The sequence below is a fragment of the Oreochromis niloticus genome, linkage group LG10 (genome assembly GCF_001858045.2).
Source record: "Oreochromis niloticus isolate F11D_XX linkage group LG10, O_niloticus_UMD_NMBU, whole genome shotgun sequence".
Taxonomy (NCBI): Eukaryota; Metazoa; Chordata; class Actinopteri; order Cichliformes; family Cichlidae; genus Oreochromis; species Oreochromis niloticus.
Window position 1 is genome coordinate 8,202,857 of NC_031975.2, and position 23,800 is coordinate 8,226,656.

At 37.0% G+C, this 23,800-nt stretch overlaps 1 protein-coding gene across 1 annotated transcript in view; it reads right to left on the reverse strand.

Moving 5' to 3' along the window:
- Positions 1-23,800, reverse strand: part of pcdh1a (protocadherin 1a) — a 92,962-nt gene that overhangs the window by 43,519 nt on the left and 25,643 nt on the right. The window lies entirely within an intron of this gene.

A 23,800-nucleotide genomic window follows, 5' to 3' on the forward strand; every position in this document is an offset into this window, starting at 1 on the left:
AGGGCACTTAGTAGATTGCTTTATAAATTTGAATGGTATCCAATGAGCATAGCTCCTCCATAAATGCAAAGAAAGGAAAAAAGAAATAAACAAACAAAAAAAATGAAAAGGGAAAGTGTTTTTATGGATACCCTACCAGGCTGCTGATAGTGTAGCTTAAGTGCAGGGAGACTATGTGATCTGCTATACTGCAAATCCTCAAAAAGAGGATAAAGAGGCTTTAAAATCACATTTACAGCATAGGAGCAGTATCCTGCTGATAAATACAGATCATGGTATTTGACCCTGTCCATCAGCACATGGAAAGACTCGTGGCTTCTACACTACAGAGTCAGAACCTTTGTCACTAATAGATAAAGGGCCACACTTCAATAACTCTAAATAATAGCTAGCGGTTTGTGAGACCTAAAGAGCAACAGGGGTGAAATTAACTATGAGTCCAGAATTTCCCGGTATCTCGCTCAGTTATCTGACCTTTTATTTGATCTATTAAATGAAAGCATGTTCTTCATTTTAACTCTCAGGCTTGCTTTCGAATTGACCAGAGGCCTGTTATGAAATATTTTGTATGTTACACAGATCAATAGGCTTCCTAAAAGCCAGCATGCCATATTTATTTGTTCCTTCATAACATTCAACAACAACCTTAAATGTCAATACTGATCACCATCTGCTAGCATTTTCAGTACTACCTGAAAGGAATTAACTTCACAAGATTACAGGAATCCAGTAGTTACAAAACAAGGATATTACTTATCTAGCCATGAACATATTGTTAATGCTTAAGCCAACGACCTTCAGTATGTTCCTTTGACATTGCAGTATGACCTTTAGTGAGTCAATCCATCACTTTTAGCTTTTAGTTAATGCTGCAAACAAGTCACATCTTTTTAGATAAAAAATCTTTAATGACAGCTGGTGGAAAACATTTTTTTTTCTTTCTGAATGATAATTTTAGCTCCATTTTCCGGGGGACAAACACACAAAGCCACAGTGACTAAAGTTAATGGGTTTAAAAGTGGTTTGGCTTTCGTCAGACTTGACTTAGATTGGAACTATTTTATTGTCCTCACAATTTGATGTGAGTCAAGCTGTTGGCTGTCTATAAACCCACTTACTGAAGACATAAATTTGTCTGATTTTGGCAAAAGAAACAGTGTTAAATAATCAATGCCACAACTCGAAGCATTTTCAGAATGAAGACATCAATGTGGGATAAAGTTTTTAGTATGGACAATAATCAAATTTTGGCTTCCTGCAATTAAATGAACATGACTGAGCAATATTTAAAATTCTTGGTCAACTATTTAAAACACAAAGCAATAGCAAATCAAGCACTTCCTAAATCATTGTCTCACATGCTTGCAGGAGCCAGATGTTCCCTGCACCGGATAGCTTGAAGCTTCCTGAACTAATGTGGATGAGTAATAGACAGATATTAAAAGACAGATACATAAAAAAAATCTAATCTGACAAAACAGAAAGTGAAGAGCTTGTCCTTCAAAACAAATCATCATCTGTTTTTTTTTTAATACTTTGGATTTAACACAAATGTTAACTATAAGCAAATCAGATCCAAAGAGTGCTGTCTGTACTGTAAAGCAACCACCTGAAAAGACACTGCAACCAGAGTCGGGGTCGGGAAAAACAGTGCAGTGTTTGCCATCATGTCCATAACAGCAAGCCTCTGGATCTGCCAACGTGTCCGTCCAGCTTACAAAGACACAATGAAATGACCAACACAATCGCATTCAATTTGGCCAAAGATGTGTCCACCAAACAAAGTAATGAATATTTTAGGAAAATGGACAACATGCTGGACAAAAGATTTTTGATCCTATTGCAATTACTTTCACAAAGTGGCAAAACCTCTGCTGGATTCTAAACACTGCAAAGGAAATGCAGAGGAATCGCAGACCTCTATTTAGTTCTATTTATATCTATTGCATCTATTTGATTTTTTTTTACCATTTTTTTTTTTTTTTTTTGCAAAGACTAATTTGAAAAAGATTAATTAGCACAATGTAAAAGCGAAAGCAGTGTCCATTTTTGTTTAGTGTTGTGTTAGACTTCGGTACAACTTTTTTTATCTTCTAAGAGAATGGAGGCCAATTTTATTTTGAAGTCTTTGAAAGTCTTTCACACATTCAAAAGGAATGTCCTATTTGTACAACAGTGCAAAAAACCCCTCACTAAAATCAATTAATAATCATGAAAAAAACTTCATGAATAATCATGAAAAATTCTCCCTGGATTGAATGAAATAATTGTTTTGGCCACAATTGTGCAGCCCTAGATTTGAAATCTCTTCACAGGACACAGCTCCTGCAGTTCATATGACAGAGCTTGTCATGCAAGAATTAGGTAATTAAAGCGAATGGAGAAACATCATGCATAAGCTGACACTTTATATTTATTCGTTTATTCTTATTTTTTTATGTGACAGAGAACATTCACTGACCTGATGTCTAACTGTAGCGTTTATAGGCTATAGTTTGCAACTACAAAAAAATCATCTCTAATTTGAGTAGAGCTTGAAATGGAAGTGCCTGAAAGTGGTGTACTAAACTTCAAAACTTCAGAAACAGTTTTAGATTTCTTTTGAATGTGAAAGCAAGCAGTGTTGGGACTAACGCGTTATTAAGTAACGCGTTACAGTAACTACGTTATTATTGTGGTAACGAGCACGGTAACTAGTTATTATGCCAAAACCAGGAACGCGTTACTCGTTACTGAGATTTAGATAGGCTCGTTACTCGTTACTTCGTGTGGTGGATATCGCGGAGCTTCCACAGATTCAATAACATTAGCAAGTGGTGGAAGCCAGCAGGTGGATGAAGGAAACGGGAGGCAAGAGGAGAGACCCGAAGCGGCCGCCGGTCCGTGTGTCAGGTGAACTGAACTTCAGGTAAGAAGTTATGACCTGCAGTCTATCGGAGTCAGATATAAACCAAGTTTAGGTGGAGTTTATTTTCGGTATGCTGACATTTTCGTATTGCGTAATAGCTAGCATGACGGAGTTTCTATACAGCTGTGTGGGTGCTATGTTACTGATGTTGAACTTTATTTTGTTCATACGGTTAATTATTAGAGTTGCCAACCGTCCAGTAAAAAACAGAATCGTCTCGTATTCAGAGAAAATATTACGCGTTTCGTACTGAGGTGAAAAGGAACACAGTTTGTCCCGGACTTCAGCTACAATGAAAAAGACACAAAGCTGAAGCTGCACAGCTGCCTCTTCTTCTCTCATTCTCTCCTCTCCTGTTTCTACTTCAATCACGAAACTGATCAATGATCAGCTGATCGGCTTTTCTCTCTTGTTTATTTATCGCCCACTTTGCGCCAGAAAGAGGAAACCAGCGGATGTCGCGTTAAACAACAGCAGCACGTTTAAGCTTGATCAGCTGTTGTTACAATTTATTTAATATTAATTTCTAGTATCAGCTGATGTTTGCTGGAGCCACAGCTGTAAAGCTGCTGGTCATGATATCGGTTTGGTTATCTGGTGAGAGGGAAACATGCAGATGAAACCAGGAGATGTCCTTACTGAATCATCAGAGCTGAACAGGTGATGGAGAAACAGGTTTACCTTTTAGGTGACATGGATGAGTTGAAGGGAAGTTATGAACTGTTTCTGAGAGACAAATAACACCAGGATCCTTTTCTAAGTAGCTGACAGCTGGTAACTGTGCAGGGGTGGATCTAGCAAAGTGTTGCCCGGGGGCCAGGTAGGGCATTAACAGGGAAAGGGGGGCACAAGGAAATACTTTTCTTTATTATTCTCATTTAAAATGTCTCGCTTTAAAAAAAAATAATTATCTGAGTCTTACAACAAACAATTGATAGATTGATACATATATACCATCAGAACAGTGTACATCACTGTCACAACAGTGTTTATTTTCATTCAAAGGCTTTATGATTTTTCCTGTAATGGCGGGCCGGTCTCTAGTCAAAATGCCCGGGACGATTTTTTTGTCCCAGTCCAGCTCTGTATGCAGCTCATCTGCAGTCTGGTGTTACCTACATCTTCCTATTCAGAAGGCAGAATTTCCAAGTTCTGAGTACAATCAAAAGCACCACGACTGCAGTTTTTGTGTTGGATGTAAAAAGCAGGCTAGAATCATGGCGGCGGTCAACGACGGTCCAGGCGTGGGATTTCTCTCGTGGAAATGTGCACATTATTTTTTCCTTTCTATTGGTAGGTGGCACAGTGCACTTGTGGCATGTAAGCAAGATAGAAGACTGGCAATCTTGCTGGGTATCCAGTTACGGAAGCAACACATTAACAAGAGAATTCTGAGTAAAACCAAAGTTACTTTCCCTAGTAACTAGTTACTTTGAAAGTAACGAGTAACTTGAAGTAACTGAGTTACTTTTTTAGAGAAGTAACTAGTAATGTAACTAAGTTACTAATTTAAAGTAACTTACCCAACACTGAAAGCAAGTAATGTACTAACAAATATAACTACTGTTTAATTGCAGATTTTACATGTTTGTCTCCAAAAGAGGAGAACATGTGTGCCCACACAAGAGTTGATGTATACTCATCTTTGGGTATTAATGTGACTAAAAACTACAAACACATTGCTCACTATAAAAGCATAGCCACATTGAAATCACCCACTGCTTTTAGATTCTGCAGTTACCTTACATGGATAAAAGGATGGAGTGCAACTAACTGTTAGTAAGCTTTATTCTTAAAAACTACAGATGCAGAAGACACACACATACTGGCTAATTAGCGCTAAGTAAGAGACCAATAAAACACTACCTTTGTGGTCTGTACCATTCAGTCATCCATCGTATTACTCAAATATAAATCAGAAATGCTCCAACAGACACCAATATTCCACAAACACACAGTGAAGAGGTCCCATCTGCCAGTAGCTGTAGATGAGCACAGTGGCCCTGAGAAGCCAAACGCACTGCATCCAAAGAAAACACAAACAAAAAGGAAAGTTCTAAACTTTTGTTGTGTCTTGTGTGCCCTTGCAGAATTTTCCTCTTTGCTGGTGTTTCCTTAGGTTGCAGTTTCTTTGAATCCTAGCACACACCAAATGAGTCGAGGTGCTATTATCAGGATAACTGTCAATCAAGGCAGTTAGCCACGCTAACTACAGTATCCAGGTGAAAAAGTTGCAAAAACAATTCACCCCTGTCAGTTCGGTGTTGATGGAGAAAACAATCCACTGAAAGCAAAACCATAAAAAAATAATCTAAATCAACTTTTAACTTTGTGAAGTTGGACATTTGATAGGGATTGACTCCCTTGTAGATTCAGCCTCAACTGGCACATGGAGAACCTGCAGTGTTTTTTCTATGTTGGCTTAATTTTTCAGCTCCTGTTGGATGCCCCTTAAATAAGACATACTTTTTTTTCTGCAATTTGCAGTAAATTGTGTGCCGTAAATCACATTTGTTTGATTAATTTATATACCCTCCTCCCACTCTGAAAGGGAAACGCATATGCAAATACATATGCAATAAGGCCAGCTGTAAAAGTAACTGTCCGTGCCTTTCAGTTACGAAGCTGACTCTGCACCTCTTCAGTAAAGACCGACAGTAGGTTTTTGAATGCTTGGTGCAGTGTAACAAATCCAGTCCTCAGCTTTTATAGACCAGTTTGTATAGTTTCTTGCTCTTATACATGACAACAGGTATATAAAATAGCTCTTTTACATACAATAACATGTTGTTTCAGTTAAACTGAGAATTTACATTATTTTTGCTGCAAATCTAAACAGTTTTTAAAGAGTCTTACTGCCATTAAAGACCAAATCCCGTGCATTACCATTGCCATTTTATCCGATAGAGATAAACAACTCTTTTTCCCTCAGATATTAGAGGTATTTGAGAAAAATATTTCTGTTTCCCTCGTGGCATTTTAGTGACATTTCGATGTGAAGTACCTCTGGTGAGTACTTCACATCATAGTAGGCTACACACACACATATATATATTCAAAATGTTTTTTTAAAGTGTTCGATTGCTACATCCAAAATCCACATGAACACCCTCAATCAATAAAAGGAAACCTAATGTGTTTTTTGTGTCATTTTAATAGAGTTCCTCTCATAACTACAGTGTGTTTTCACATTCTGGCATTGGTGGCTAATACAACTCCTGGGCTGATGGAAACGACGGCAGTGAGGTTAAGTTTTCGAGTAAATACAGTCATGGCCAGTTTTCATGAGTGTTCGAGGTGGTTTGTTGTGCTTTTCCCCTTTCCAAAACTGAATGAGAACAGACCTGGATGACTCATTGGCACTACAGTAGTAGGTTCCTGCTTTATTTATGAGAGCTGGTGGTTTTCTCCAGTGTGTCTCCTAGGCCCAGTGATTCATGAATGGACTAGACAGCCTGAGCCTGCAATTGTGGAGGTGCATTGGGAGCAGTGGGTATTGAGGATTAATTTCTTTCGTGTCAGACTGTTATTCCCAACCCCCATCAAATCCATCTCTCTTTTGCTCTCTATCTACAATGACTCACATTTCTTAGTTAAACGGGTGAAGCACAATTATTTGTCCTCAATCTGACAAATGGTCTGAATATTACGATAGAGCAGCCCTCTAATATACTGTAGGCTATATTGTGTTGTTGGTGGTGGTAATGATTCAGACAGCACCAGTCAAATTCTAGCTTGTTTTTAAGCACATATAAGGTTTCATTACTTACACTGGGGACCAACACAAAAGGAATAGTAGGCCTATTATCCTGCAGGGTGATGCAATCAAGGGTTCAAAGAGTGAGTGAAACAGTATATCTGGCAGTGCTTAATGCAACAAAGCTCAATTATGTTCTATTGCATGCTCTGCCCCCCCCCCCCTTTTTTTTTATTCTTTTTGCCAATTAAACTGTTTAGTCCTGGTGGAAGAATGGGAATGCCCATTCCTTCCATTGGCTTAAAGGACAAAGATCAACCACATTCTGTCACAGCTGGAGATATTAGATAGATCACTTGAAATATAGCCTGTGTCTCCACTTTCAGTGACACAGTAGGTGTCCAGAGAAATTTTTTGAAATAGATGAATATGTCCTGGTTTCAACAGTGTGTGTGTCCCAAGATATTCAGTTTTTGGCAGATTGTTAAATATTCCTTTCTAAGTAATGTTCTTCTGCATCCTGACCCACAAAAATCAAACCATAAAACAAACAGCTATAACCCCATGTGGGGTTATTTCTGCAGCTGTTGATGGTTGCTCAGCTGCTGGCATGCCAGTCAATCACAACAGAAATAGTTTGAACCGTCCTCCCGACATAGATTCAGTGGGAGCTCGTACTGTCTGACAGGAGAGACTGCTGACATTTTGCATTTCACCTCACCAAAGACAAAACAATTTAACTAGGGTCTCTGGTGTGAATACCTTTGTCATTTGCTCATACTTAGTAATCTTAAGAAAGGCAAAAAGAAAAACAAAAGTGTATTTTCAAATACAGTGCGTTGCCAGTTTATTTCTTTGCTTGCTAGTTAATGCGTTTACTTGAATATGCTCCGTTTCAAAAATTGTAGAGTGTATTTTAGCGTGTTTTTTAAAGAATAACAACATGCAGTTAGTCTACAGTTAGTCTTCTGTAGTTTTGAAATCCACCAGCAAAAACAATTTCAATAAGGTCAAATGTGTATTTGCATTAATTATGAAAGAAGCAAGTGCTGCAGACTTCAAATACTGAGGAGACTACTTTCTCCTGGCCCCTTTTCTGTTGTTATTAGGCAGCTTCCTGGCTGATCAATGTGTTAATTTGATTTATAAAGAACAAGATGTATTGAACTTAGCAATTACTAAGGGTGGTACAAAATGACTGCAGATACGTTCTATGCACGCCCACAAAAACCCATTTTGTGCTTCAGTATAGCTTTGATCTATGAGAAAACATATGCAGATCTGCAAACATCCTTTACATTCTAATCCAGTTTCGTGGTATAATCTGTTCTCTCTCTTCACCGTTTCATAGTTCAGCTGTAATTGTTGAACCTCACTATTTTAACTCATGCCATATCATGGGTCTGTCTCAAATTTCAGCAGTTCAAGGTTGTTCTCCTCAGCTTCAACACATGATTTTTTGGGATCTTTGAAATGTCAAAAATTATTAACTGGAAAAATTAATTTCACAACACTATAGGATTTGAAACTCAGTTATGAAATGGAGTATTCAATCTTTCTGATACATTTCTCTTGGAGAGTAAATATTACAAGATAAGGTAGAGCCTTGCAGGAGGCTGTAGGTAACAATCCTCCATAACAGCACATTAGGATGTGCTTCTTTTGTTATGATATCCTGGTGGAAATGAATTCAAAAGGGCTTTTTTGCTGGGATGCTTATTGCTCAGAATCGCAGAATATTTCTATAACAGAGACTTAACCACTTAACCTTGTGATTGCTGCTATATTACACAACAACTTTTGATAGACAGGTTTAATTTTCACAGTCACCACATTGAAAAAAAACCAAGCTGTGTCTGGGCAATATGTAGGCAATATTGCTAACAGACAAAGGGACTATGAGAAAGAGCTCTTAAGAGCAATGCCACCTTGGAAATGTTATATCTCTGACTTAATATGAAAACTGGGACTGGTGAATATTGGTTATTATTAAATGGATCACAGCTGTCTAGACTACTTTTATAAAAATTTATATTTTGTATAATTATGAGAGCAAGAGAAAGAGAGACAGAGAGACAGACGAACTGTCTGTCTCTCTGTCTTTATCTCTCTACCTTATTTATTCAGATCCTGGGGCCTTTCTATATAGAGTCTCCATGTTCTCCCAATGTCCAGTTAAAAACATGTGTGGATTAGGTTAAATGGTGTTGACTCTAGGTGTGAATGAGAGAGTGAATGATTGTAAATCTCTCTCTGTTGGCCCTGTGACAGATTGGCAACCTGTCCGGGGTGTAGCCTACCTCTCGCCCTATAACAGCTGGGATAGGGTACAGCCCTGTAAGGCCATTCCCAAAGCCCTGTCCTCAAGCCTAAAATTTGCAGACGATGCTTAAAACCTTGGTCCATGTCAGGAAACCAACCAGTTTAAATGAAGTATTTCAGAAGCGAATGTATACTTCTGTCCCTGTATGTGTAGTTTTTTCATTGCTAACTGAAGGTATGTGTACTTGTATGGCAATGTAACATTTCCACATAACATCCATGCTCAGCTTTTAATAGTGTCATTTTTGTCTTTTTACAGCCAAGTTGCAAATAATAAACCTAATGCCTTCCTTGGAGTCCCTGATTTGTTGTCATCTTATGGAATTTCTGGAATAGCTTCCCTGATAACTTTGTTTTCTTTTTTTGCATGCAAGTATTCAAATTAAAACTTAATGTTACAGTTATGTTAGTTGTCCAATTAAATGTATGAAAACTGAAGGACTGTGTAAAAAAATGGAATTCTGAGAGTTGATGTGATTATTCTTGTTGAACTCTTAAAGCTAAAGGTCTAGAATTCAATCAAATTTTGATTGATTCTCAAATCCATTGTGGTGGTGTGGGGAAGGAAAATTGTAAAAACGGTGTCCTTGTCCAAATACTTAAGCTTGACTGTGTATGGTAGTCATTCTGTAGCCCTGGGCACAGTTGTTAAGTCTTACTCAGTTCAAACCAACGCCTTTTATGACATGGCAATTTGCAGTGTTGTAGTTCCCAAAGATTCAGACTGACATATATTGACAATAGTTCAGCTAAAACAAATTCAAACTTTCCTAAGTATCTTGAAAAAGTATTTTTCATGTGGGTAAGATAACTCCTGAGAGAAAGAATAGATTTTTTTTATTTTCATTTTTTCTTAGTCGGCAGTAGGACCTAACTAAATAGCCAGGAGGGTTATGATGAGAACAAAACCAACAGGACTTGGGTAGCCCTGGAGCTAACAGTGGGTTTATCATAAGATAAATATTAGAAGAAAGAGATGGAATAATTCCAAGCTTGATGGCAGCAGAACAATATGACCTAGCCACTCTTTCTCATCATGACATCGTCTTCTCTACAGCCAAGCAAATAATAAGACAGCAGACATTTCCTTTCTTTTCCTTTCTTTGCCTCACTTTCCTGCCCTGGTGCTCCGTCACTCACTGTCTGCGGTCTGTTGGATGTAAGAGCATGTCTGACACATTTCCATTAGTGGGGAGACTATTCAATTACTATAGCTCAAGATATTTAAACTTTGCCAATTACTGAACATCTCCCCTTTAAATTATGCATACACAGAGCTGATAAGGTTGTGTGTAGTGATTTCTCCTTTTGACACGTTGCAGAGTGTTCTGCTGTGTCAGACTTGTTTCTTCAGAGAGAAATCTACCCATTTGTCTCAGTAACATGTCCATTCAGTGCTAGTGTATCGCAATGATATCGGCCATCTGTGTGTACCAAAGTGAGTCCAAAAATGTTATACCTCTTACCTTAAAAAGAGTTTTCTGTATAAAGTGTGTGAATGATCCAATGTGATAAACTTGGCAATAAACATGTTTTTCTCCATGTTTTTAGGTGGTAAAATGCTGATTTTGCAATGGGCTTTGAGATAGTCTAAAATCTAGTAGTCTTCTCCTGAATAAGTACTAATCATTGGCTCTATTTTTTATGCCAAATCCAGTCGACAAATTGCGTATGCTCTCCAAGACCATCTAATCTCTTTCCTTGTATCCTAGCAACCCCCCTCCATTTCAAACAATACTGCAAAACTCACACATACTCCTACATAATCCCACGTACCTCTTGCTGCCTACTGTCTCTGCTCTTTGTACCTGACCCCATCCCCAGGTGAGCAGCTTCCTACGATTTCTTACTAGACTATTTCTTCACCTTTACCCTAACCCACTCATTTCAACAGAAACACATCTATGAAAGAATAAACAGAAACCTCAGTGCTCTCTTTTCTTTAATGCTACTATATGCATAAACTGTACAGTTTTGCTTTATATCTTCTGTGCAATTCAACAGTTAGAATGCATTATGGTATGTTCCTCTTAAGCTACCTCCCACTTACAGTAAATGGAGCCACTGTGGACATCTCTGCTTCAGAAACATGTCTTTCTTTTTTACAACTAAAATTAGGGATCTCCATCATTTCTATCAATCATCTGTCATCTATCAAAATGACGACACTGGTTTATAGGATAATGTGCCTAAAAAATGTAGTGAAACAAAAAGTTAGTATGCGAAAGTTGTGTGGAAGTGAAACTGAAAAAGAAAATATAATAAAATTAAATAATAAAATATAAAGAGCAAAATAAAAAAAAATCTGCTTTAAATTCAGTTAATAAATATGAACAGATTTTTAAGCTTTAGGGAAGCTGAATGATTATATGGTTTATCTTAAAACATGAATTGAAATCTCTGAAATATATATATATAGTCAAAATTATATACCCTTGATTTTATCCCAAATAAATTATATATCAAAAGACCATTTAGCAAGGATTACGTTGATGAAATGTTTTGTCTTGCATCAAATATTGTCATAAAGCCCTGACATCATTTTCACAGATTCTTTGAAAATATTCAACTAGTGGTGAAGTCTTTACATAAGAGTGATGTTCATCAAGATGCAGATTAGAAGTGTCAAGATGTCTGGAACAGGGCTGTGGCATATTATTAAATAGATGTCAAATTCACACTGAAAGTGTGAAGTGAATTCTCCTTCCCAAACTATTCAGTTGTCCTCATTGTGACTGGCAGGAGGAAAACACTATAAAGGGGTTAAAAGGAAGCAAAATTGCAGTGCACCTATTTTGTTGTCCTACAAATTACTGGACATTTTGTTAAAGAAACTAAAATCTCACCACAAACTCATAAATAATCTCATATGACTTTCATTGAACGACGTCTCAGAGAAAGCAGAAAATATGATAACATTACCCTTTTCTGAAAACCCTATGTCTTTTATAGAAACTGGGAAAATGAACTCCGTTATGCATTATTACATGTGAAATGAAGGAAATTAATTGAATTATATTCAAGTCATAAGGGTAATTGTTTCTGAGTCAATAACTGTTTCCGACAGTGAAGCAGACAAGCTGAAAGACACAAACAAGCTCCCAGCTGGAGAGATACATGCACAAAATCATAGAATCAAGCAAACTGCAAATGGCTAAAATCAAATACATATTCTAACACTATAAAACCTCACTGAGCTATACCTCTCTCTTTTATCTGACAGATTTTTATCAGAAGCATAAACCAAATGGCTCTATTATTACAACCAGACAGTGTGTCAATCTGTGAAACAAGTTGACATTTAGTCTACAAATACATTAAGAACTGAAAGGATAAGTTATCATTATAACCCTTGCTGTACCTTTCAATAAACAAAAATGGACTTTGTAAGTCCAAGCAAACAGCATAGCATACAGAGAAAAATTTAATTAAGGTGGCTTATCGATAGGTGTTACACTACATATAGAGTCAGTATTCCCTGAGTTTAGAAATAATGATATTTTATGACCATATGGCTGTAATCTTTGGTCAGACACAAATTTATCTGACCAAATACAATCGGCACAAAGATATAAGCACAATTGTACTTCACTGATTGTAACAAAATCTCTCTTCATAATATACTCAACTCAGTATAATGCTGCAGACAGATATCCTTAAGCTTCAAGTTAAATGTGCAGCGTCAGGATCAAAAACATCCTGTTAAATTCAAGAACACAAACTAAAAGGGATGGGCTTTAACTCAAGTCTATAGTTTTTTTCTTTACTATAGCCCTCAATAATACTTTGAAGCACATAGGTTAAATACATATGCTATTTCTAACATATTTCTGAGGCTTTCACAAACAGATCTGTATATCAGAATCAGGTTTCTGATATATTACCAGTGTTGCGGCAGGCCTAAAAAAAACTATCTGTAGTAGATTAACAGTGTCAAACCCTGAATAAAATGATGAAAAAATTCTACTAATGCAGGACCTTAGAGATGCATCTAGCCCAAGCTGATCCATCTACTGTTCATGGAACATGATGAAAAATGGTCTCAGAAGAAGCCTGGCTCTTGAAAAGCCTTCTTAAGGAAAGAAAACAAAAACAGCTGAAAATGAGTGGAAAAAAGTCTTACAGAGTGATGAACTCAAATGTGAAATTCTTCGTTCAACTCATTGCCAGTATGTAGGGAGGAGGTGAGGAGACAGTGCAAGTCTATAGTCATCTGTAAAAGATGGTGGAGGCTCTGTCATGTGTTTGGGCCTGCATTTCAGCGAGTAGTGTAAAGGATCTTATCTGTTGGAATTGATGAAGTCATAAAAGCAGAAAAGAACTGCAAGATTTTGGTCCACCATGTACTACCCATTTGGAAACATGTGATTAATGCAGTAAATGCAAACGTGGATAGAAAAAAAACACACAATAGAGCACTATCAGTCATGGATTGTCCTCCCCAAAGCCTGGACCCAAACATTACTGAAGCAGTGTGGGATCGTCTTGACAGAGAATGAAACAGATGGCAGCCAACATCCAGTGAAGAGCTTGGGAACGTCATTCAAGAAGCCTATTCCTGTAGACTATATAAAGTTGTAATCTTCAAGAACTGTGGTAGGCAAGAAAATTTCCCTAAGGCAATTTGGATTGTGTTGAAGAGTAAAGGTGATCCTGCCAAATATTAAATTTGAAGGTTTGAATAATTGAATATTTCTATATATATATATATATATATACAGATATGTGAATAAATTGCTGTATCTAATTCCAATTTTTTCCAAGCAAAAAAAATACTTTTTTCCCCCATATCTTCATATATTCATATCCTGGGAAAGCATTTCTGGCTTCAGCAAAGTGCATGGGGAGAACAGCAAAGCCTGCTTATTTGTTCCTCTAGCCCGTGGAACCGTTCGATAACTTACCACCTGATGGTTGCTAAAACCTTCATGCCTTTGGTAATAACTACTGTGTGGGCCGTAGGCAGTCAGAATAGTCACAAAACTGCAATTGATAAAAAAGAATGTGGACCTGGTACGATGTGTTATGTCTAAGTTTGCTGTTTTCTGCTTCCTAAATCGTAAATGTCTTACATCACTGGTATTTTTGGAGATAACAGGTTTCAAAGCAGATGATGAAATGGCATGTTCCTTGGTTTTTCAGAGCTGTGCTGTTACATTTTCAGTGAATTTAGTGTCTGAAGCATCACATTTTTCAGATTTTTTTTTAACTCAAAAGAATTGTTGAATTGTTGAAGCCATACACATCAATTGTAGTTGTTGATTGAATTGTATGGTCTAAATTTGAAATATGTAACAAATTAAATGAAGAAACATGTTATTTTATTTTATTTTTTGCTAATTGAACCTTATTTATATATACAAGACGCAATTGAAAACCCTTTAGTCAAAAAAGACCACTTGAACAAAGACTACTGGAAATTTTGATGTTAAATGAAACTTTTTATACACCAAACACTTCATTTCATTCAGTGAATGGTTGGCTTTAAGCTACATCTTTGCAACACAATAAGCAAGAAGCAAAAAATGCTGCTGCTGCAACCCTTTTTGTGATAGATTTTCCTTCTCCTGGTTCATCTCTCCTGTACTTGATTTTCTGGAAATATAAAATGCCTTCTGTGAGTCTTAATATGTTTTGCTGGAGTTATAGGAATGGTATGCTTATTATGTTAACTCTTCAACAGACACTGTCTGCATTTGACAACATGAGATGCATTTTCCTGTGACTGTATTGACAAAATCGTATCTTTTAGTATGCAACAGTGAATACAGCTGCAATGGATGCATAGTGTCTGAACTGAAGTGGAAGCTGGACAATTGTCCTACTGTAGGATGCCCTGGAGCGTAAACTGTGCAGCAATGGAAATATCAAAGTGATGTGCAAAAGAAGCTTTAGACAGAAACCTAATCCAGCTGTGCTACTGAACTGTTCAGCAGCTGGAACCCTGCATTCAAGACCTGTTTTCTCGGTTTTCTCAGGCAAAGCAAGGATAGTTTGTGAATGCATGAATTATACATTATAATTTGAAAAATGAAAAATGAAAAATGAAAAACAAAACAAAAAGATAGGGATTTGAACACCTACTGATCTCCAGTCTATGAACTAAGAGAATTCTACAGATATATTTATCACAGAAACATATCTGATCAGTACTGTGATCAGAGGATTTTCTCTTCATTGTCATACAGTGCAACTGTGAGCAACACTTCAAAGGGAAAAAAGGAAACATTTCACCATTCTGGATGCTCACTAACTCTAATGACATTGAACTCTTATAATCAGGTCAGTAAAAGTTACAAAGGACAAGTGCCTAAGGGAATGCTCTAAAAATGATATTAAAAAATAAAATAAAACAGCACAGGTTTGCTAACATCTTATAATGAGAATATAGAGATAATAAAAAAACAAGCTTGGAATTTGCTTGGCTCTGATATCAACACTGTGTTTAAATTCTTGGCCAGTGACATGGTATAATCAGTTTAATAGTATAAGAAGGCTGCCAGTTATTCTGACCTCGAGACAGCAGAGCCTACAATAATTCTTCTGGCAAATAATTAGTTTTATCACACAATGACATGGGTCAGCCGTAAGGGCCTGATTTTAACAAGAGAACAATACAAGAAAATGTGCAGTTCAGTGAAGCTCTCAAAGGGGATTGCTTCTTCATATCTTGTCAAATTCCAGATGACATTTCATATGACTGCAAACCAGAAACAATCCTTCCCTGTATGAGCTGCTGCAGCCTCTGAGAGTCATTATGTTGAGAGCTGAAATTCCACACTGCAATGCTTTAGTCCTCAGTCTAAGTGTTTTGTTTGTACTGACACTTAGCACAAAGCAAGAAGAGGCAGAAATCAGTTTTGAAAATCAATACTGTACGTTAGGTTTGCTTGAGTAGCACATGCAAAAGTATATAAATGTGAAAACAAAGTACTGAAATTGTATGACAGTGTTAAGGCCAGCTTTGTTTATTATTAATTTTTACCACTAACTGATTGACAGCATTTATGTGAGGTTGTATTATTCATCACACTTTCCATTAACCGTGGTGAGCTGTTCTCTTAATAGCATTGCAAATTGTGCTTGCCCAAAGGAAATGGTATGGCAAACATGCACATTTTGCTATTTTATTTACTCTGTCTCCAATCTGTATGGTATTGACCATATGTTGAATAATATAGCCTACTATTTGTTATTCCAATTACATTCAGTGCACTATTTTTTAGCTCTGCCTGATGGATTTGCACTCATCTAACGTGTGCAGTGTACTGCTGCTTAACAGACTCAGAATTTGCATTATAATGATTTAGAACACCAATGCATTTTTAATGCTCATAAACAAGAGTGTGTACTGTGGCTTTTTTTTCACAGAATATGTTTACGCCACCATTTAACTGTGTGCATGGTCGTAGTATTTTGTACCAACTCCTTGGTATGAAATTGCTCTTGCTTGTGCATAAGACTAATCACGATGAAAAATGTATTCTAGCAGAAATAAAAAGACGTCTGAGAAGTGAGCTGCAGCACTAAATTATATGGACTTTGGTCATAGCCATGTAGAAAATGTGATATGTTTGTAAGCTTGCCTTTGAGAGAAATTAATAGTGTGTCTCTTATCACTGTCGAGCGGAACTGTTGTTTAGAAACTGATCAGCTTTCGACAGAACTTGAGGAAATTATCCGTGTCACTGCTTTAAATTAGGTCAAGGGGGCGCTAGAGTACAGCACTTCTTCATTCCTCTAGGATCACACATAATATCTCAGTTACTAGGAAATGAATTTTTTAAAATTAGAGAAATTATGCCTGGCAAAACTGTGTTTGAGAATTTTTTAGATGTAAACAGATTTGCCTAAAAGAAGTATCAGGCTTGCCATGTGATTATCCCTATATTAATAACCTGCCACTGACGTACGCTACAGTTCCACAAATTGCACAAGGACGTAGTATGCACGATGCGTTTATCTTGCTATTAGTTAGTATGCTATATCATTCATCAATACTTTAATAGAACAACAATATAATTAATGTTGGGTACCTTACTACAATAGCAACGTGGCCACAATATGCTCAGTACGAGTCAGTCAAACTGTTATTCAATCAGTCAGGAGATTATTCAGTTTATATAAGAAGCAGCAAATCATATAATAGAATGTTTTGACAAGGTGCAGTCCACGGTGTCAAACAGCACCGTGGGGCAACTTAACTCACACAATGCAACCACAATATTGCAAGACAGAAGAGTCTCTTAAGGTACTAGGGTGGCCCTAAGCCTTTATCTTATCAAGTTTCAGTCCAATACACATGGGATGGGGGCGGGGACAAAAGGAAACCAAGCAATTAATTGTCTTCTCTGCTTGGCATCTCATTTCAACACCCCAGAAGGTCTATTACAGGAGCAGGACAGTCATTAAATCTCAACAATAATCACTGCTGAGCTATGCCTTCATCCATTGTGCTACTTCAGTGTTTCTTCGTTAATGGCACTCAGCTATGACAATTCCACTCAAACTAAGTCACATTTTAATACATGAAATGCAATTTATAGTATATAAATGCTATGTTAGTTGGTGACATGAAACTGAAGCAGGAAAGTAATTATGGTGCACTAGAATCAGTCTATCAATTATATGAACTAAATAATGCAGTAAGATTACTGCATAATAGAAGGCAGCAGGACCTCTTCAGATGCAAAAACCTCCAATACTTCTCAAGCAACAGAGCAAAAAGAGAATGGGGAAGGTAATGGTGGGAGAAGTGAAAGAGCATCACTGGGAGAACAAAAGAAAAGTAAAAATGTAGGCCAGGGGAAAGTGAGGCAGAAAAAAAGAGCATGGTAGGTGAGAATGAATAGAATAGGGGTTGAGGGCGCTCAAGAAGAAAATGGTGGTGGTGGTGGAGGGGGGGGTACAGGGAAGAGACTGAGGGTGAGAAAGGAGTTTCAGAGGCATAAAACTGGCAGTTGGGGAAGCGGAGATGGTTCATTTGTCACTGTCAGATCAGTTTGTTTCTCCTTCATAACTGCAAGGACGAGATCTGGCCCACAACCCAGCCCCGATCTTCCCCGTTCTTAAGCCAACCACCCATCACCATCTATCCTCCAACCTCTGCCAGCACCTGCCCTCTCTCCTATTACTGGTTGGAGGATATAAACTATGCTGCAGTGCACGCAATACACACACAATTGTGTCTGCCTGTATGGACAAGCTCACTGAGCTTAATCAGTAGCAGTAACAACCTATAGCCTGCAGTAAAATCCTCAATCCATTGGCATGTCTAAAATATATGAGCCCTTCAGATCTTAATAAGTCATGAGGTATAGCCATGCAACTGTAGTCTTCTATAAAAGTCACGCTGTCTATAGTAGATGATTGTTTATATTAAATGCAACATAATGCAAACGCAGAAGAGCCACTTGCAGCTCTTTTTGACCACAGTCCCTTTTTCTTCTTTATATGTACCTCCTGCAGTGCAATCGAGGCAGCATGCTGATATAGCACTCCTGGATGCATCACAGGCAGAATTCGACAACCCTTTATTGGCTGAGTGTCTACACCAACCTGGGCCTTGTAATGAGCACCATGGTGGTGCTTCCTCAGTAAAAATCTCTCAGTCGGAGGTTAAAAAACACTTTTCTTGGCTCAGAAAGCGTGATGTATTTGGCAATCATATTGCATGTTTAGTCCCCTGTGGGTAATGTGTCTACGCATCTTTCACCGGGTGTAATTAACCTGAACTGTTTGTGGCGTGTAGGTAACTCTGCAATTACTGCACCTAACTGTGAGATGTTTCTGCTGCTCATGTAGTTTCCTGACAAGCAGTTGAGTTTTAGAGGTAAAAAAAAAAAGTTCATGGTTGTTTCCATACGGATTCCATTTCTTACTTTTGACTCTTTATTTATTTATTTATTAAAAGTTTCCTTCCAGCCCTCTATGGCTTACCATAAACAACTTGTTTTTTTCCCATTTGTTGTTTGGCTTTTCATCTTTCATATATATAATTACTTTAAAATCAGTAGTTGAATGCTGTGTACCTTTATATATACCACATTAAAATGCTGAATTAGTAAAGCTACATATAACAATTTCAATCCATGTCTATGAGAAGATATTAGGTATGTAAAGGAATACAAAACATGTACATTTGCTCAGTTATCAATAATTGTATTGGAGGATCAATAAAATTGGAGGATGTATTCTGTTTGATCAATACAGAGTATTATAAAATTGCGTACCACTGAACTTATTCACTGCTTGTTCTACAACCAACCCTGTAGATCTTGGCATATATAGTATTATTCAGGACTGTAATAATCGTAATTTGCTTTCATGACTGACAACTGCCGAGTAGTTAAATGAATATTTTTAGTTCTACAAATTGTACTGCATTGTTTGACTGATGGAGGAATTGTGATCATAAACGCCAAGCAGCTACAGCTTTGAAGGTTTAAATAGTTGCTATACTATGCTATATTTACATACCAGCATGGTCAGGTTGGTTGTGCATTGCTGAAATTGCTGAGATATACTCACAGTATATCAGTTTTTTCCACAAATGTCAGTAGGAAGGGAAAGTTCTTGCAACAGTTAAGTGAAAACTTTTTAGAAATGATCATGTGATAATTTTATTTACAGTAATAATATGCACATCAAAATGAATGAGAATAGTTTATGAGTGAATCAAGCAGCAAAGTCTCTGAATGCTAACAGAAATTGCATTGTCATAATCTTGATTTTTGTCTCTAGATTACAGAAATTTGTGAACTACTACTGACTGTTTATAAGAAACTTTGGATCCCTCAAGTAGACTTGTAGAGGTACATTAAAGCTGTTTTATCAACCAATAGTAAAATCTCATCTAGCTATTAGAAAATCAACAGATTAATAAATAAAAATAAATAAATAAATAAAATGTTTCCTGTTATCGCATTTATGGGATCTGCTCTTACACTTCTCATGGCTTTTACAAAAGTTACTAACTAAATGGGACTGGAACTACTTACACCACTATCTAAATCTAAAATGAATAACTAATTACTTAATAGCTGTCAAAATATTCTCCAGTTAAAGTAAAAGATTGACATAATCAGACAGGACACACAGATTCACAAATGTTAATTGGAAAGGCAAACTTGTTCCACTAATTAAGTAAAACCTTTATGAGAAATTCTGATGTAACATTGTTATTCATATTTAAATTCTGCACACATCAAAATTAATGAGACTCTTTCCTTTTGTAAATGTTCATTCTCTGTCTTTTCTCCTTTCTGTTAAGAACCATATGAGCAGTAAGGTGTCTAAGCACATAAATGGCATTGTTAGATTAGCCCTATTAACTGTATTGATAATCACAAATCATGCTCGTGGATTACATGTTACATGAGTTACAGACTATTCAGTACAATATTTCTAGAGGTAGTCCTCATTATTCTTATATCAAAGGCTAAATACACATAAAAAATTGTATTTTCTTAAAACTCGTCAGCAGGTTTTTCCCCAATCAAATATGTACTATAAGTTACAACATGAATAAAGGTGTTGTAAATGCAAAGCAATAAGGCAGATAAAAAAGGTTTGAAAATATATATTACTTGCAAAAGACATTTTAAAAGACATATCGGGTGTGCAGGAAAAGAAGTGAAACACCAGAAGAATATAGCATGCCACTTGTAATGTGTAAAGAGAAATTTGCTCAGTGGGATACTTTAGGCAGAGAAGTAATTTCCCTTATTATGCTGCTTATCTCAATTTCTCTGGCACCAATGTAGAAATAAAACAACAATAACAAAAACTCTCAAATATATAACTATATACATAAAAGATGATGGATCTTTTATGATGAATTTTCTTTTCATAGCAAACTCCATAGTATCTTGCCCCAACCCCACCTATATTAGGATTATCCTCCTGTGATCATCACTTTAAATAAGATTTTTGTGAGATTTTCATTAAATACAGGCACACCCAACAATAACCAATACTGCATAGCAGAAAAAATAGTTGATTCATCGATTATAAGAGTGACAGAATTAACTGCCAACAATTTTAATTCTTGATGGATCATTTAAGTCACTAGTGCCCTACCTGTTCAGAACACGCCTGTTCAGATCAGGCTGATTGCGAATTGCAGTGAGTGATTGAAGTCATTTGGAGAAATAGGAAGTGTCAGCAAATGCACAGCTGCCAACATTTAACTGCAATGATTTAATAACGTTGGTCTTATCCGAACTGCATTGCAGATATATGACATTATCTAGATTGACATTATGTGCCTAGACACCATTTCATGTTACCTTGCAGAGTTTGTCTTGTGTGTGTTATTATGGTTATAAGGCACATGACAGAGCATGCATGTGTCTCTGTTAAAAGCTAAATTAATTACATAAATTATAATATTATAATATTATAATGCTAACTACTCTTAACCAAACAGAAAATCACAAAAAATATGTAAAGAGTGTCTCAGAACACAACCAAAATATGGAAACCTCTCACCAGTGACTTCATACTTGACATATGAAGCTCTAATACCCCACATAAGAGATAAGCAGATTAGACCCCAGTCATATACGCCTAGAGACTGGTTGGCAACTGCCTGGCAAACTCTGGTTGCTTGGGAAAAATTAGCTTTCTTCAACTGATCGTGAGCGTTTGTTGGCAGTTGCTAGCAGTAGTTGTGAAATCAAGATCCAGTCGGTGCTTGGTGTTGGGGGGGGGGTGTCTACATACTAAGAAGTTTAATTATCAGAAAAAAATATAAACTAGTTGCAGCTTTACATGTATTCTAAGTACCTTGGTCTAAGCAAAGTTACAAAGGACTTGTATAAAACAATGAAGGTCTTAAAAATACAATTAAACAACAGTCTATAGCAGATGGCACAGAAAATAGTTGTAAACCTGAGCATTTCTGGGGGACCCTGGGTAGTTGGCTTCTCTTCCCATTTGGTAATCAAACTGTGCCTCTAGGCTACAGTACACACTCAAAGCTGCAGCCATGCAATGGAAATCTAAGCAAGAAAAGTGCAATGAGGAGCTATACACTCTTGGATGTATAAAAAATCATATTAATTAACTTAAAAGAATACATTTTCCTTCATGCTTCCATGTCAGATCTATGAGTTAGCAAACAAAGCACGAAAAACACACAATTAATCATGACTCCACAACAGTTTGTCACAAAGAGAAACACTCCTGACGCTAGAGAAAAAAAACATTCATTAGGCAATGCTCCATATGGCAAACTTTAATGGTTAATGAGGTTGTAATACATCACATTGCTTTAAAATTAGTATACTTATTTGTGGGTGCTGATAACATTTATTAAATGTCATGAAACCCTTCGTAAAAGCGAAGTGGTAGACAGCATGTCATGGCGAACCTTTTATGCCCAATTCTATCCCGAAAGGTGTCAGAAATGGCTATTTGTGGCCCAGCAAAGGATTCAACTTTGACTTGATCTAGGATTTAAAATTTCAAACTCACTTTGGAAAATGTGTCTGCCTCTGGAAGATTTGGGTCAGGCTCATCAAATGTAATAAGCAGCGCTCTAATCACAAGAGAGGCAGTATGCTGGAACCTCACAGCTGTATGCAATTGTTCCAATCGGAGCAGGGTGAAAGAGCTGCCATTTGCTGGAGAGCTTGTTCAAGCAGTTACAAAAGAGTGAGTGAAATCTCAGCTGGGATCTGCTTGGGCTCAATAATGCTTATGCTAATTTATATTTATAGCTATACTTTGCATAGTGTACTGGTTTGCTAACTGGAAAAATAAAACACTATATATTTAACTATATTTTTAAACCAAGTGTCATCAAACATCACTGCACTTTAGGATGGTTAGAATTATTGAGAAATGAGTCTTTCAATACGATTTCTGAAACTATGTCAGAATCTTGTGGAAAAATACACAACTTTTACCACATTGCCATATGGACTGATGCTTTTATGCAACCTTATCTGACACTTGGCTTCGAGTAAATATCCTAAGGAACACATGGCATTCCAGTGACAAATCAAATTTTACACCATCTGTAACTGTGCACCTTTGTGGCTGACTGGCCTTAAAGGTGTCTGTGGACCAGAGCACTTCCCTAATGGATCTTAATGGGTTTTATGGTGAACTCCAGGCTTCTAATGGGGTAGTATGTCTGATGGGGATGCTGCTCCCTGGCCCTCTTGGGCCCTGTCTAGTTTCCTAATGTGACCTGAAGAGAAGAATACATAATGTATTGCTGTTTGTCTAAGTCAGAGGGTAATCCTTAGACCTATAGAAGAATTTTTGGGAGAAAGGAAGGTAGGTTGAAAATAAGGAAATGTGAGAATATGAGAATGTGTAAGTGCAAAATACTTTTAAAAAGAACCCCAGGAGTTAAAGCAGCGGGAGAAAAAACATGGCATATTATTGAGGGACACTTTGGTGCTAAGCTGCTTATTGATAAAAGCACTAATCTGCCTGGCAGAAGGTAAGGAGGCTGGGTTGTGTGGTGATATAATATCTCAGCTAAAGGCAATGCCATCAGGGAGCTGAGCCTCCACACAGCTTTACCTAAAGAAGAACTCATTTTATTTTATTTTTTTTATTTTTTACATAAAAGATGGAATCTGACCATGTGCCACTCACAGAAAGCATTTGAGCCTGAGGAAAAATGACAGCAACCAATAGCTTTTCATCAGATATTTCATTAAACTTGATCAATAGGGAGACCATCACATTTTAATGCGCACATGGATCACCAGCATCACTTTAATCAGGTCTATTTTCCCTCTACATCAAAGAGCAAGTCAGCACTGCTAAGCATCTTGATGACATCAAGAGAGCTGATGGCTGGCAGTCAGGATTTGCTGCACAAAAAGTTGCAATTGCCATCCATCAGGAAG